General features: G+C 40.3%; 1 pseudogene; it reads left to right on the plus strand.

Annotated features, from left to right (window-relative positions):
* Positions 1-15,809, plus strand: part of LOC111979147 (collagen alpha-1(II) chain-like) — a 70,831-nt pseudogene that overhangs the window by 44,423 nt on the left and 10,599 nt on the right.

Genomic DNA, 15,809 nt, shown 5'->3' on the forward strand with positions numbered 1-15,809 from the left:
ATCTCGACCACAGGTTTCCAATTCTCGGTGGCTGGACACTTCTTTTCTCTGTATACATGCAATGATGTGCTTCTTCGCTCTGGTGATTCTCTCTGATCCCTCTACGCAGCACGAACCATTCTCGTATACTTCTGCCCTCTCTTGGACAATGTGTTAACAAACCTCCAGACGAGCTTCAATGCCATACAACACTCCTTCCGTGGCGCTCTCCAACTGCTCTTAAATGCTAGTAAAACTAAATGCATGCTCTTAAACCGATTGCTGCCCACACCCGCCCGTCAAGCATCACTACTCTGGACGGTTATGACTTAGAATATGTGGACAACTACAAATACCTAGGTGTCTGGTTAGACTGTAAACTCTCCTTCCAGACTCACATTAAGCATCTCCAATCCAAAATTAAATCTAGAATCGGCTTCCTATTTCGCAACAAAGCCTCCTTCACTCATGCTGCCAAACATACCCTCGTAAAACTGACTATCCTACCGATCCTTGACTTCGGCAATGTAATTTACAAAATAGCCTCCAACACTCTACTTAGCAAATTGGATGTAGTCTATTACAGTGTCATCCGTTTTGTCACCAAAGGCCCATATACTACCCACCACTGCGACCTGTATGCTCTCGTTGGCTGGCCCTCGCTTTATATTCGTCATCAAACCCACTGGCTCCAGGTTATCTATAAGTCTCTGCTAGGTAAAGCCATGCCTTATCTCAGCTCACTGGTCATCATAGCAGCACCCACCCGTAGCACACGCTCCAGCAGGTATATTTCACTGGTCACCCCCAAAGCCAACTCCTCCTTTGGCCGCCTTTCCTTCCAGTTCTCTGCTGCCAATGACTGGAACGAATTGCAAAAATCACTGAAGCTGGAGTCTTATATCTCCCTCACTAACTTTAAGCATCAGCTGTTAGAGCAGCTTACTGATCACTGTACCTGTACACAGACAATCTGTAAATAGCCCATCCCCATATTGTTATTTCTTGTTTTGCTCCTTTGCACACCAGTATCTCTACTTGCACATTCATCCTTTGCACTATCTATCACTCCAGTGTTTAATTGCTAAATTGTAATTATTTCACCACTATGGCCTATTTATTGCCTTACCTCCCTAATCTTACTACATTTCCACACACTGTATATATAATTTTCTATTGTGTTATTGACTGTACGCTTGTTTATCCCATGTATAACTCTGTGTTGTTTGTGTCGCACTGCTTTGCTTTATCTTGGCCAGGTCGCAGTTGTAAATGAGAACTTGTTCTCAACTAGGCTACCTGGTTTAAATAAAGGTGAAATTTAAAAAAATGTAAAAAATGTGTCTCTGCAGGGTAACCCTGGTGCTGCTGGTCCCTCTGGTCCTGCTGGTAAAGATGGTCCTAAGGGTGTGCGTGGAGACGGTGGACCCCCAGGCAGGCAGGGAGACGCTGGGCTGCGTGGAACCGCTGGAGCCCCTGGAGAGAAAGGAGATGCCGGAGAGGATGGTCCCTCTGTAAGTTCACCTGTTTATCACTACAGTATCGTCCTCCAAGCTCCAACCCGGGGCATAGTGGACGGGCTTGATAACTCTCATTCAACCCAGCACCCTACTTAAGCAAAAGATGGTAATACAAGCTGAATTCATCTTTTGTCACAACCGTCCTCAATACAGGTCCTACAGCTTTATTCAATACAGGTCCTACCGTCTTTATTCAATACAGGTCCTACAAGCTTTATTCAATACAGGTCCTACCGTCTTTATTCAATACAGGTTCTACCGTCTTTATTCAATACAGGTCCTACAGCTTTATTCAATACAGGTCCTACAGGCTTTATTCAATACAGGTCCTACACTAGTCTACATGAATGAATGAATAGTCCCTTAATGTTTGATATGAAATAGTCTAATTGCTTTGGACTGAATAGTCCTAATGTTTGGCAATGAATAGCTAATGAATGATGAATAAATAGTCTAATGAATGAATGAATAGTCCTAATGAATGAATGCATGAAATGAATAGTCTAATGAATGAATGAATGAATAGTCTAATGAATGAGTGAATAGCCTAATGAATGATGAATAGTCTAATGAATTAATGAATGAAATTTCAATAGTCTATTAATGAATATGGGATGTGTAATGTGGTGTATGTGACTTACAGAGGGGTCGGGCAAGCCAGGGAAATCCTCTCTTTCTCCAACAGCGATGCCTAGCTCTGGGGAATGACGCAACAATACCCCACGCTGTCCGCCCGCAGACCTGAGAAGGACTGAAGGACATCGGAACCGCCTGGGATGAAGGAAGTAGAAGAGGGAGAGAGCCGAGGAAGAGGGAACGAAGAGGCAAGGATGTAGGAGGAGAGGCAGGAAGAGAGGAGAGGAGTGAGGAGTGAAGTAGAAGCAGAGGAGGAGAGGGGCACGGAAGAGAGGGAAGAGAGGAGGAGGCCATGGAGGAAGAGAGGAGAGGAGTTGAGACGAGGGAAGGGGAAGATGAGGTAGCAGTGATGCGAGGAGAGAGGAGATGGTAGGAGTAGCGTCAGGAGAGGAGGAAGAGAGGTAAGTCAAGCAGAGGAGGAGAAGACGGTAGTAGAGGAAAGAGAGGAGAGGAGAGGAAGGAGGAAGAGAGGATGTGGAGAGGAAGGATGAAGTAGGTCTTAGTGGAGAGATATGAGACGGAGGATGAGGCGGAATGGAGGAGGAGTAGGGGAGGTGAGAAGAGGAGAGGAAGAAGAGGAGGAGGAGGACAGCTGGTCTGGAGGACAAGCAGGAAGTGTGTTTATTCGTGTACGAGAGGATCTCTGGTGAGTGTTTCAAAGCAAACGAACTAAAATAATATCACAGAATCCTATAAAACAAAAAAACTTGAATATAAAATCAGATAAACATACTAGCAGAAAACTATAAAAATGCAATAACATATGAGAACTATACAAAGAAATAGTCTGATAGACAAATACGTCATCGCATACTAGATACTACTGTTCACTAAGTAGTGGAAGACAACAAGATAAATAGGCTATTTTGAAAAGCACACTCAGTCATACTCAACTCCTGCTGATTCTGTGCATGTGTTATAGATAGAGATTTAGGACGAGAGTGAACTAGAGTGTCTCAGGTTTGCTCTGTACTTGCCCGTCTCAATTTCACTAACTGCCAGCTATGAGGCTGTAATAGTTCAGTACTGACTCAGTAGGGTGAAGGTACTAAACTGCTAGGAGGCTATGATAGTGACAAGAACAAATTACACTGTGATCCTTCTCTTGCTCATATTCTGTCCAGTGGAGCGACCCACAGACTCAGCAGTGTGTGTTTGGCGCTGGTTACTGGCCTGTCAGGGATACGAAACACATTACTTGACTCGCAGACCTGCTGTTGCCAGTGTATTAGGGAGACAAGGGCAATAGTGTCGTCCATTATAAATGGACCTTTATCTTTTCATTCCCCTGGACTGGGTGTCATGCGGGTTGGGGTTGGAAGTAACCAAGAGAGACGCTTTTTAAGACAAGTGAAAGTCAGTATTGTTTATAGCTGCAAAACCAAAAATGATTGTATTTCCATGTTTGGGTGGTGAGAGATGTGTGTAGTGTGTCTGTTGTTGTTGTCGTGTGTTGTCGTGATGTGTGTTGTGTCGCTTTGTGTGTTTGTGTGTGTGTTTGGTGTGTTGTGTGGTTGTGTGTGTTGTGTTGTGTTGTAGTGATGTTTGTGTGTTGTGGGAGTGTGTGGTGTGAAATGGTGTGTTGTGTGCTATGTCGTATGATGTGTGTTTGTGTGTTGTGTGTTTGTTGTGATGTGTGTTGTGTGTAGTCTGTGTGTTGTGTGATTGTGTGTTGTGTGATTGTGGTGTTGTGTGTTTTGTGGTGTGTGTGGTGTGTGGGGTGTGTGTTGTGTGTTGTGTGTTGTGTGTTTGTGTTGTTGTGTGGTTGTGGTGTTGTGGTGATGTGTGTTGTGTTTATGTGTTGTGTGTTGTGTGATGTGTGAATGTGTGTTGTGTGTTGTGTGATGTGTGTTGTGTGTTGTGTGATGTGTGTTGTGTGATGTGTGTTGTGTGATGTGTGTTGTGTGGTTTGTTGTGTGGTGTGTGGTGTGTTGTGTGGATGTGTGTTGTGTGATGTGTTTTGTTGTGTTTGTGGGTGATGTGTTGTGTGTTGTGTTGTGTGTTTGTGTGTTGTGTGTTGTGGGTGTTGTGTCTGATGTGTGTTGCTGTGGTGTGATGGTGTGTGTGGTGTGTGTGTGTGTTTGTGTGTTGTCGTGTTGTGTGTGTGGGATGTGGTGTCTTGTGTGTTGTGGATTGTGTGTTGGTGGGATGTGTTTTGTGTGTTGTGGTGTTGTGTGTTGTGTGTTTGTGTGTGTTGTGTGTTGGTGGTGGTTTGTGGTTGTTGTGTGATGTGTGTTGTGTGTTGTGGTGGTTTGTGGTGTTGTGTGTCGTGTCAGTTTGACAATCTGAAGATCACCACAAGTTAGAAACTGTGGTCTAATATAACTTGTTCGAATGTTGAAGGAAGAATTAAAGCTTGTAGGACCTGTTATTGTAATAAAACTTGTAGGACTGTATTGAAAAAGCCTGTAGGACCTGTATTGAATAAAGCTGTAGGACCTGTATTGAATAAAGCCTGTAGGACCTGTATTGATAATAGACAGATCGGTAGAATTAATATAAGCCTGTAGGAGCCTGTATTGAATAAAGCTTTGTAGGACCTGTATTGAATAAAGCCTGTAGGACCTGTTTGAATAAAGCTTTGAGGACCTGTATTGAATAAAGCGTGTAGGAACCTGTATTGAATAAAGCTTGTAGGACCTATGGTCATTGAATCAAGCTTGTAACTTATGAATAAAGCTGTAGGACTGGTATTGAATAAGGCTTGTAGGACCTGTATTGAATAAAGCTTGTAGGCCTGTATTGAATAAAGCCTGTAGGACCTGTAATTGAATAAAGCTGTAGGACCTGTATTGAATAAGCTTGTAGGCCTGTAATTGATAAAGCTTGTAGGACCTGTATTGAATAAAGCTGTTAGGACCTGTATTGAATAAAGCTGTAGGACTGTATTGAATAAAGCCTGTAGGACCTGTATTATAAAGTTGTAGGACCTGTATTGAATAAAGCCTGTAGGACTGTATTGAATAAAGCCTGTAGGACCTTGTATTGAATAAAGACGGTAGGACCTGTATTGAATAAAGTGTAGGACTGTATTGAATAAAGCTTGTAGGACCTGTATTGAATAAAGCTGTAGGACCTGTATTGAATAAAGCTTGTAGGACCTGTATTGATAAAGCTTGTAAGACCTGTATTGAATAAAGCTGTAGGACCTGTATTGAATAAAGCCTGTAGGACCTGTATTGAATAAAGCCTGTAGGACCTGTATTGGAATAAGCTTGTAGGACCTGTATTGAATAAAGCTTGTATGACCTGTATTGAATAAAGCTTGTAGGACCTGTATTGAATAAAGCTGTAGGACCTGTATTGAATAAAGACGTAGGACCTGTATTGAATAAAGCTTGTAGGACCTGTATTGAATAAAGCTGTAGGACCTGTATTGAATAAAGCTGTAGGACCTGTATTGAATAAAGCTTGTAGGACCTGTATTGAATAAAGCCTGTAGGACCTGTTTTGAATAAAGCTGTAGGACCTGTATTGAATAAAGCTTGTAGGACCTGTATTGAATAAAGCTTGTAGGACCTGTATTGAATAAAGACGGTAGGACCTGTATTGAATAAAGCTGTAGGACCTGTATTGAATAAAGCTGTAGACCTGTATTGAATAAGCTGTAGACCTGTATTGAATAAGCCTGTAGGACCTGTCTTGATAAAGACGGTAGGACCTGTATTGAATAAAGCTGTAGGACCTGTATTGAATAAAGCCTGTAGGACCTGTATTGAATAAAGCCTGTAGGACCTGTATTGAATAAAGACGGTAGGACTGTATTGAATAAAGCTGTAGGACCTGTATTGAATAAAGCTGTAGGACCTGTATTGAATAAAGACGGTAGGACCTGTATTGAATAAAGCTTAGACCTGTATTGAATAAGCTGTAGGACCTGTATTGAATAAAGCTGTAGGACCTGTATTGAATAAAGCTTGTAGGACCTGTATTGAATAAAGCTTGTAGGACCTGTATTGATAAAGACGGTAGAACCTGTATTGAATAAAGACGGTAGGACCTGTATTGAATAAAGCTGTAGGACCTGTATTGAATAAAGCTTGTAGGACCTGTATTGAATAAAGCTGTAGGACCTGTATTGAATAAAGAGGTAGGACCTGTATTGAATAAAGCTGTAGGACCTGTATTGATAAAGCTTGTAGGACTGTATTGATAAAGACGTAGGACCTGTATTGAATAAGCTGTAGGACCTGTTTGAATAAAGACGGTAGGACCTGTATTGAATAAAGCCTGTAGGACCTGTATTGAATAAAGACGGTAGGACCTGTATTGAATAAAGCTGTAGGACTGTATTGAATAAAGCTGTAGGACTGTATTGAATAAAGCTGTAGGACCTGTATTGAATAAAGCTGTAGGACCTGTATTGAATAAAGCTGTAGGACCGGTATTGAATAAAGCTGTAGGACCTGTATTGAATAAAGCTTGTTAGGACCTGTATTGAATAAAGCGTGTAGGACCTGTATTGAATAAAGCTTGTAGGACCTGTATTGAATAAAGCTGTAGGACCTGTATTGAATAAAGCTTGTAGGACCCGTATTGAATAAAGCTGTAGGACCTGTTTGAATAAGTTGTAGGACCTGTATTGAATAAAGCTTGTAGGACCTGTATTGAATAAAGCTTGTAGGACCTGTATTGAATAAAGCTGTAGGACCTGTATTGAATAAAGACGGTAAACCTGTATTGAATAAAGCCTGTAGGACCTGTATTGAATAAAGCCTGTAGGACTGTATTGATAAGTGATGTATGAAAAGCTTGTAGACCTGTATTGAATAAAGCTTGTAGGACCTGTATTGAATAAAGCTTGTAGGACCTGTATTGAATAAAGCCTGTAGGACCTGTATTGAATAAAGCTGTAGGACCTGTATTGAATAAAGCTTGTAGGACCTGTATTGAATAAAGCTTGTAGGACCTGTATTGAATAAAGCTGTAGGACCTGTATTGAATAAAGCTGTAGGACCTGTATTGAATAAAGACGGTAGAACCTGTATTGAATAAAGACGGTAGGACCTGTATTGATAAAGCTTGTAGGACCTGTATTGAATAAAGACGTAGGACTGTATGAATAAAGCTGTAGGACTGTATTGAGGACGGTTGTGACAAAAGATGAATTCAGCTTGTATTACCATCTTTTGCTTAATAGGGTGGGGTGATGGAGTTCAAGCCGTCACGTCCGTATGGGTTGGAGTTGAGACGTATATCGTAGTGATCCAGGTGTACTTACAGAGGATCACTTTGCAGTCTCTTCTTCCAGGCCAGCGTCTCACGAGTCATCTTCGGGTCCACCTCGCGGCTCGTTTCCTACGCCTAGCGGCCTGTAGCTGGGCGTCCAACCGTCTCACCGACACCCTTAGGACCATCTTTACCAGCAGGACAGAGGACCAGCAGCACCAGGGTTACCCTGCAGAGACCTTTTCATTACTTTTTTTAAATATATTCACCTTTATTTAAACCAGGTAGCCTATGTTGAGAAACAGTTCTCATTTACAACTGCGACCTGGCCAAGATAAAGCAAAGCAGTGCGACACAAACAACACAGAGTTATACATGGGATAAACAAGCGTACAGTCAATAACACAATAGAAATTATATATACAGTGTGTGGAAATGTAGTAAGATTAGGGAGGTAAGGCAATAAATAGGCCATAGTGGTGAAATAATTACAATTTAGCAATTAAACACTGGAGTGATAGATAGTGCAAAGGATGAATGTGCAAGTAGAGATACTGGTGTGCAAAGGAGCAAAACAAGAAATAACAATATGGGGATGGGCTATTTACAGATTGTCTGTGTTACAGGTACGTGATCAGTAAGCTGCTCTAACAGCTGATGCTTAAAGTTAGTGAGGGAGATATAAGACTCCAGCTTCAGTGATTTTTGCAATTCGTTCCAGTCATTGGCAGCAGAGAACTGGAAGGAAAGGCGGCCAAAGGAGGAGTTGGCTTTGGGGGTGACACAGTGAAATATACCTGCTGAGAGCGTGTGCTACGGTGTGGGTGCTGCTATGATGACCAGTGAGCTGAGATAAGGCATGGCTTTACCTAGCAGAGACTTATAGATAACTGGAGCCAGTGGGTTTGATGACGAATATAAGCGAGGGCCAGCCAACGAGAGCATACAGGTCGCAGTGGTGGGTAGTATATGGGCCTTTGGTGACAAAACGGATGGACACTGTATAGACTACATCCAATTTGCTAAGTAGAGTTGGAGGCTTATTTTGTAAATTACATTGCCGAAGTCAAGAGGTCGGTAGGATAGTCAGTTTTACGAGGGTATGTTTGGCAGCATGAGTGAAGGAGCTTTGTTGCGAAATAGGAAGCCGATTCTAGATTTAATTTTGGATTGGAGATGCTTAATGTGAGTCTGAAGGAGAGTTTACAGTCTAACCAGACTACCTGGTATTTGTAGTTGTCCACATATTCTAAGTCATAACCGTCCAGAGTAGTGATGCTTGAGCGTGGCGGTGTGGGCAGCAATCGGTTTAAGAGCATGCATTTAGTTTTACTAGCATTTAAGAGCAGTTGGAGGCCACGGAAGGAGTGTTTATGTTGTTGAAGCTCGTCTGGAGTTTGTTAACACATTGTCCAAAGAAGGCCAGAAGTATACAGAATGGTGTCGTCTGCGTAGAGTGGATCAGAGAATCACCAGCAGCAAGAGCGACATCATTGATGTATACAGAGAAAAGAGTCAGCCCGAGAATTGAACCCTGTGGCACCCCATAGAGACTGCCAGAGGTCCGACAAAACAGGCCCTCCGATTTGACACACTGAACTCTATCTGAGAAAGTAGTTGGTGACCAGGCGAGGCAGTCATTTGAGAACCAAGGCTGATGAGTCTGCCGATAAGAATGTGGTGATTGACAGAGCCAAAAGCCTTGCCAGGTCGATGAAGCAGCAGCTGCACAGTATTGTCTTTTATCATGGCAGTGTATGATATAATTTAGGACCTTGAGCGTGGCTGAGGTGCACCCATGACCCGCTCGGAACCAGATTGCATTGTGGAGAAACGGTGCGATTCGAAATGGTCGTGATCTGTTTGTTAACTTGGCTTTGGAAGACTTTAGAAAGGCAGGGTAGGATAGATATAGGTCTGTACGCAGTTGGTCTAGAGTTGTCTCCCCCTTTGAGAGGGGGATGACGGCGGCAGCTTCTCCAATCTTTGGGAATCTCAAACGATACGAGAGGTTGAACAGGCTAGTAATAGAGGTTACAACAATTCGGCGGATTTTTAGAAAGACAGGGTCCAGATTGTCTAGCCTGCTGATTTTTAGGGCCCAGCTGATTTTGCAGCTCTTTCAAAACATCAGCTATCTGGATTTGGTGTGAAGGAGAAGCGGGGGGTCTTGGCAAGTTGCTGTGGGGGTATGTGATGTGTGGCCGGGGTTCGGGTAGCCAGGAGGAAAGCATTGCCAGCCGTAGAGAATGCTTATGAAATTCTTGATTATCGTAATTTATCGGTGGTGACAAGTGTTTCCTAGCCTCAGTGCAGTGGGCAGCTGGGAGGAGGTGCTCTTATTCTCCATGGACTTTACAGTGTCCCAGAACTTTTCTGAGTGTGTGCTACAGGAAGCAAATTTCTGTTTTAAAAGCTAAGCTTTGCTTTCCTAACTACCTGCGTATAATGGTTCCCAACTTCCCTGAAACGTTGCGTATCGTGGCGCTATTCGATGCTATTGCAGTTGTTTTTGTCGCGGTCAAGGCAGTCAAGTCTGGACGTGAACAAAGGGCTATTATCTGTTCTTAGTTCTACATTTTTTGAATGGGGCAAGCTTATTTAAGGATATGTGAGAGGAAAGCACTTTTTCTGAGAGTCTCAGCGCAACCGGAGTGCTATTATTACCTCTCACTGCTTTAGGGAATGGGAGGGTTCATTATACGCATTCGAGGATACCTTTCGGTCTTCAGCGCCTCGACAAGGTTTTAGCAAACGGCTGGCTTCGTTTTTGCATGTGTTCTTAGGAGAGACGTTAACTCGAACAAGGTGATGAAGTTGCTGTGGTGTCCTCTTTGACTCATTACAGGGAGCAGCAAGCATATTGAGGGCAGTGATCCGCGTGAGGTATCTCCATGGCCCGGTAGTGAAGACTTTACAGCAGAGGTGTATTGGAGAGCAAGGTTAACGTTTCCTCCAGGCATGGAGGTATTTTCTAATCACGGGGTGCCTTTTCATGTTGCTGTTTTCCAAAGGATTGTAGCTGCGTATTGCTAACATACTCGGTGTCCTATTAGGGATGCTACGTTCTTTGATAAATATTGCGTTTGCAAGATTTTGAGGCGTGTCTAGCTTAGATGTTGTAGGTGGCCTCGGGTGTTAAGCACATCCGATTCCTTCATTGTTATTTGGTCACCTCACACAGTAAGACATCACTCTGGCATGATAAGAGATGCGGGGGCAATTAAATTTCATTATATGGTCAGATGCGGGCATTTCAGCTAGGCAAGGTCTTTTCTGGGGAGATGGGGGGTTTCTTGTAATCACAAGCTTGGCATAACATTAGTGAGCAGAGAGCGGCTTATTTCTGTTCGAAAGGTTGGACTTTTAAAGTATAGAAGCTTCTTGTCATCGTTTTGGGCACAGATTCTGAAAGTAAGACAGACACTCTGCAGTTGCTATCTCTTGGCTCAAGTCAGAACTTTTATGGGTGCAAAACTAATTACCACCCCTTCTTGTTGCAGTTCTATCTTGTTTGCGGAAAATTCTGTATTGTTGGGTTTGATGGGACCGATTGTCAGTGAATTTGTTTGTGGCTTCGGTTCCTTCTAGCAGGATTTTCAGCTTTTACACGGTAGGACATCAGGTTGGATTTCAGAGTGTGCCTAAAGCTACGGTGAGTAGATACAGATTTACCTCTTTAATTTGTTTGGGAGGGCTTACATCAAACTCCTATTCATCAACGGAGGTTATCTTAGATCAGGCTATTTATTTCAATTACCGGGTCACTACGTCCTTGATACTCTGTATTCCAACTTACAGCAGGGTCTAACACATGCAACCAACCTCAGGAGGCAACTAGTTTCATCAATTCCAACACTCAATCCCTCAAGGCCTTAGTTATGTTGCTATTCAAGGGTCACTCAGGCAGACAATGTAGTCATCAAACATAAAATACAGTCCTAATGCCAACGCTTTTATGATCATGAACATACGCGGCAGACATAGTGAGTCAAAGGCTCGGAGCTTCTTACTTAGGGACAGTTCATATACTGGGTAGGCCTATCAAGCAGAGAGGAAGGGGGACTGGTATCCATCCCTCCACTCTTTTAACGAGGGTGAATTGGTCTAATACGCTTAATAAATATAATAATATAAGTGAACAGTTCCAAGGCGTTTTAAATATTTCAAAAAGTTATAGGGACTATTTTATGTAGTATATAGATTAACTACTACTAAAGTAGCTGTGTTTGCGGAGGAGCTTGGTCTTATACACTTCGGAGTCAGTTTAGTCATGAAACATATACTCGATGCCCTGTTTATTGCTACCGCGGAATGAGGGAATAGTTTTCTTTATCAACTTAATTGGGTTATCTCAACAAGATGAAGGTATGACTAGTCAATCAGAGTAGAGCAGGTGAGAGAGAGTGAGAGTACGAGAGATTGGAGTAGAACGTAGTAGAGCAGAGAGAGATGTACGAGTTAGAGAGAGACGAGAGAGATAGCATTTATATTCTTAACCTTATTTTGTTTCTTACTATGTCTTGAATTATGCTAGCTGAAGTGTGCACTTGAACTTGAGCTTAGTTTTAAATCTAATACAAGGAACTGCATACAGGACTTTACTTCGGGAATATCGGTCTTATGCAGCTTTATTCAATCTAGGTTCTACCGTTTTATTCAAGAACTGCAAAGCGAGATGACTCAGTGATGCAATGTGGTCATGTCTAGTGTATTTGAACTATGACAGGATATACTAGGCTTTACATAATCTCTCATGAGCAAGGTCCTACTACAGTTTATTCACCCCAAGTCAAGAATAACAGGGTTTCTATGTGAGATTAATTTAATTTTCCCCGGGAGCCCTGCTTTGGATGATTTAACAGGGAGCTTCTAAATAAACCTGCTCTGCGTGATCTGTACATTTTGTTCAATCTGACACCCGAGGTTGTAGTGGGTCTTTACCTAATCTGCATTACGTTTTTCATGCTAGTTGTCAGCTCTACAATGCTGTTGTTGATTTTCTGACATATCAGGGTCTAATTAGCAGCCTTTGGGTGATTACAATTTTACAGATGTGCGCTAGTGTGCGATGAGCGGTTAGCGGTTATGAATATGAAGGTCTCAATGGCATTAGGCAGTTTTTTTTCCACTGGGTCAGAGACAGCTGAGTCTACAAGCTATTCAGTTTGATAGTCTAGGTTCCTGACACTGGGAAGTCCACTAAGTGGAGGGAAATAGGTATTCAATAAGTCTACAGCTTTTATTCAATCAGGTCTGCCACCACAGAGAGTACGTAGTATCGAAAGAGGAATTATACACATGATCTGGCATGTTATAGGACAAGTTGAATCATTGTTGTTTGCATGTTGATCAGGGTTTGTAAATCATTCTACGTTTATTGTGTATAATTTTAAACAAGAGTATGTTTTCTTCCACGGACGGGGCACGTGGGCATATTCCAAGTTCTAATCGGTGAATATATTATTGTCAATCTTCAATAAGAGGTAATCATACTCGTTCATGCAGACCTTTTACGTTCACTTGTTGACATAATCTAGATGTACGGACCATTGAATCAGTTCTTAGCAAGAATTATTGAATGAGTCGGCCTAATGTTCTAGTTGGCGATACCGTGATTATTCATAATATTCCAGGTCGCTCAACCTGTTGGATTCAATTTAGCTTGGGTGTACAATTCTCCATTCATAGCGCTGAGGCTTGTAGCTTCACACTCTACTATCGCAGGGATGGGTTTACTGGGCACAACATGTGGGAGCTACTTTCTATGTTTTAGCACAATCGCCCTGATCAATTCATAGGCTTTCTGATTGTTGTCAAAAACTTAATTCAGGGATTTACTGTGGTGACATTTTATTTGGAAATACAATGAATCAGGGAGTCTTATCTACCCCACTTTATGCTTAGTATATAGAATTATAAGGACTATGCTCATTGTGTAACATAATAACTCTTGGCCTCTCTCTCTTATCTTTTGGCGCTTCACTCTCTCTGACCCACAGACAGATGTGTCAGGTTTGTACTATTCTAAGTAGATATACAACGCATTTCAGAACTTTGATTTCAGCAAGACAGTGTTCTCAGTAGGGCGTTTCTCCTCGTAACTTAACTTAACCTTATTTTAGCAGATAGTAACGCAAAATGGTTAAGGAGTACTCACGAAATTATATAGGTTTTGAATGTTGTTGAATCTAGAGTATCCACCAAAGCGGGGTTTTATTACAATCTTTACTGGCATATACACATGTGGGAGAAACTACTACAGACTAGAGTCTCTTAATATATTCTAAACTACTTAGTAGATACTTACAACAGTAACTGAGGCTCATATTATATCCTCAAATTAACTCAGAGTTCTACCTTTCTTCATCAGTCTTTAAATAAGTCAAAAGGGCTATTATATCTAAAATTCTCATACTACAATGATCCATAGGCTCATAATTACTTATTCAAGTTTTAAAAGGTACTTAAACTAATAAGTAAGCATATTATATGTAATTTATAATTTATTACTGGACTGTTCCATTACTATCAAGGTCATTATTATATTCAATTATATAAAAGGAGTTCTAACAAGGAGGCTTATATACTATTTAGCTAATTATACTAATCATTACATCGTTCAAATACTAAATACTGGGATAGTAAATTTACTATAGTAATATATTATACTTCCGGCATATACTCAAGTATTTAGATATTAAACCAAAATAACAGGAAAAAAAGTTACCACCTACCCGCTTGTCCTAATAACAAGATTCAAGGTTCCATTAAATTTTACTAAAGCTTATATTAATTATTGACACTTAATACTAAAATAGGCTATGATCTAATATACTGTATTTTGTAATATTCTATATGTCAAATAACCTTACAGTAGTATAATTATCACTAATACTATAGGGTATATTTTAAATATCCTATTAGTATCACTAGGAGTAAATATTCACATCTCAATTCTATGCTAATCCAGTGACGTTATTACTAAAATACTATACGTTTAGGATATATATATAGTTCTTAAAACTAAAATACTATATCACACTGACTTTATAACAATTTTACTAATATAAGAATATTTAAATCAATTACGGTTTTACTTAATAAATACCGGAGGTACTTTAAATTTTTTGTAATTCCTATCAAGGTGAAATCTTTATAACGTAAATACCTGGTCTTTTATAATAATCTAACTTTAATAAGGCCTACAAGCTCTTAATTGTAATATATCTACACTTACCGAGGAATTACTATTAAAGTTGTAAATTCTATATGTAATAATAAATACAGGTCTCTAATACAGGCTTCTTAAATATACCATATTAATAACCAGTGTCCTAATAGTAAATACTAGTCGTATTCATTTTATTATAGTAAATACTTTATATAACTAAATTTATACTATATGTTTAAATAACATGATATGTAAATAAACGCTCTATATTGTAAATATTTTCTTCATACGTATACTCAAACATTTGAATAAGGTACTTTACTTTATAAGACACTAAAATAATGTAGTGTAGTAATATTTTAGTAATTGTAATTTTGATTTGAGTTGGTATAACTTACTATCTAGGATTTTAAGTTACATCTGAATAAACATCCTCACAATACCTAATACCCCGTTACCATACTTAAAATAGATAACAAAAGCTAACTATACAAGTCACACATAAACTATACTAAAATATACCTACATAACGTAACTCTATTCAAACACTCAATATATACGATAACATACATATACAGTAATTATAAATCTTAAATAGTAAACACCTACTATACGAATACTATCTAATACAGTAAACATAAATAATCAACCACAGCTAAATACTACTAACATTGTAAAACAATAACATATAAGCTCAGATATCATAGTGACTCCTCAAGACATGATTATGATGAGACATAGCGTAACTGTCTATATGAGCTCTTATAATACTACGCAATACGAGACAAAATAGAGGAATTCAACGACGCACGGTTTCAGTTTCCTAGAATGAGAACCAGTTATTGATGATATGATCACCAGATATCTACTATCACGCTGAAGCCACTTCATTGACTCGTATAAACATTCATAACAACAAGCACAACACACATACAACAAGTGCTTCGACAATCATACATCAGCACCTGTATGTTCTTGAATGTATCAGAGAACACTCATTGGAAAACTATGAAATACTACACTAATGAGATCTTAACTACTCTCTTGAGCACACTAAGACACACATAACACACACAATGCCTCTACTACATAACGTACACAGCTGCAACATCGACACTCTCAGCACTTAGCAACACGTGGAATCACAATTGATACGATAATTCAACAAGAACTAATCACAACAACAGTCCAGCTCGTTACATAATCTCAGATCAAACTATCAGTGTACAATAGACTAAGCACGAGCATACAAACGAGATGTTCAATGTTTTACAGTTGTGTGTGTGTGTTTTGGAGTTGTGTATCGTGATAAGTGATTGTACTTAACGTTG

Source organism: Salvelinus sp. IW2-2015, linkage group LG1, assembly GCF_002910315.2.
Source record: "Salvelinus sp. IW2-2015 linkage group LG1, ASM291031v2, whole genome shotgun sequence".
NCBI classification, from domain to species: domain Eukaryota; kingdom Metazoa; phylum Chordata; class Actinopteri; order Salmoniformes; family Salmonidae; genus Salvelinus; species Salvelinus sp. IW2-2015.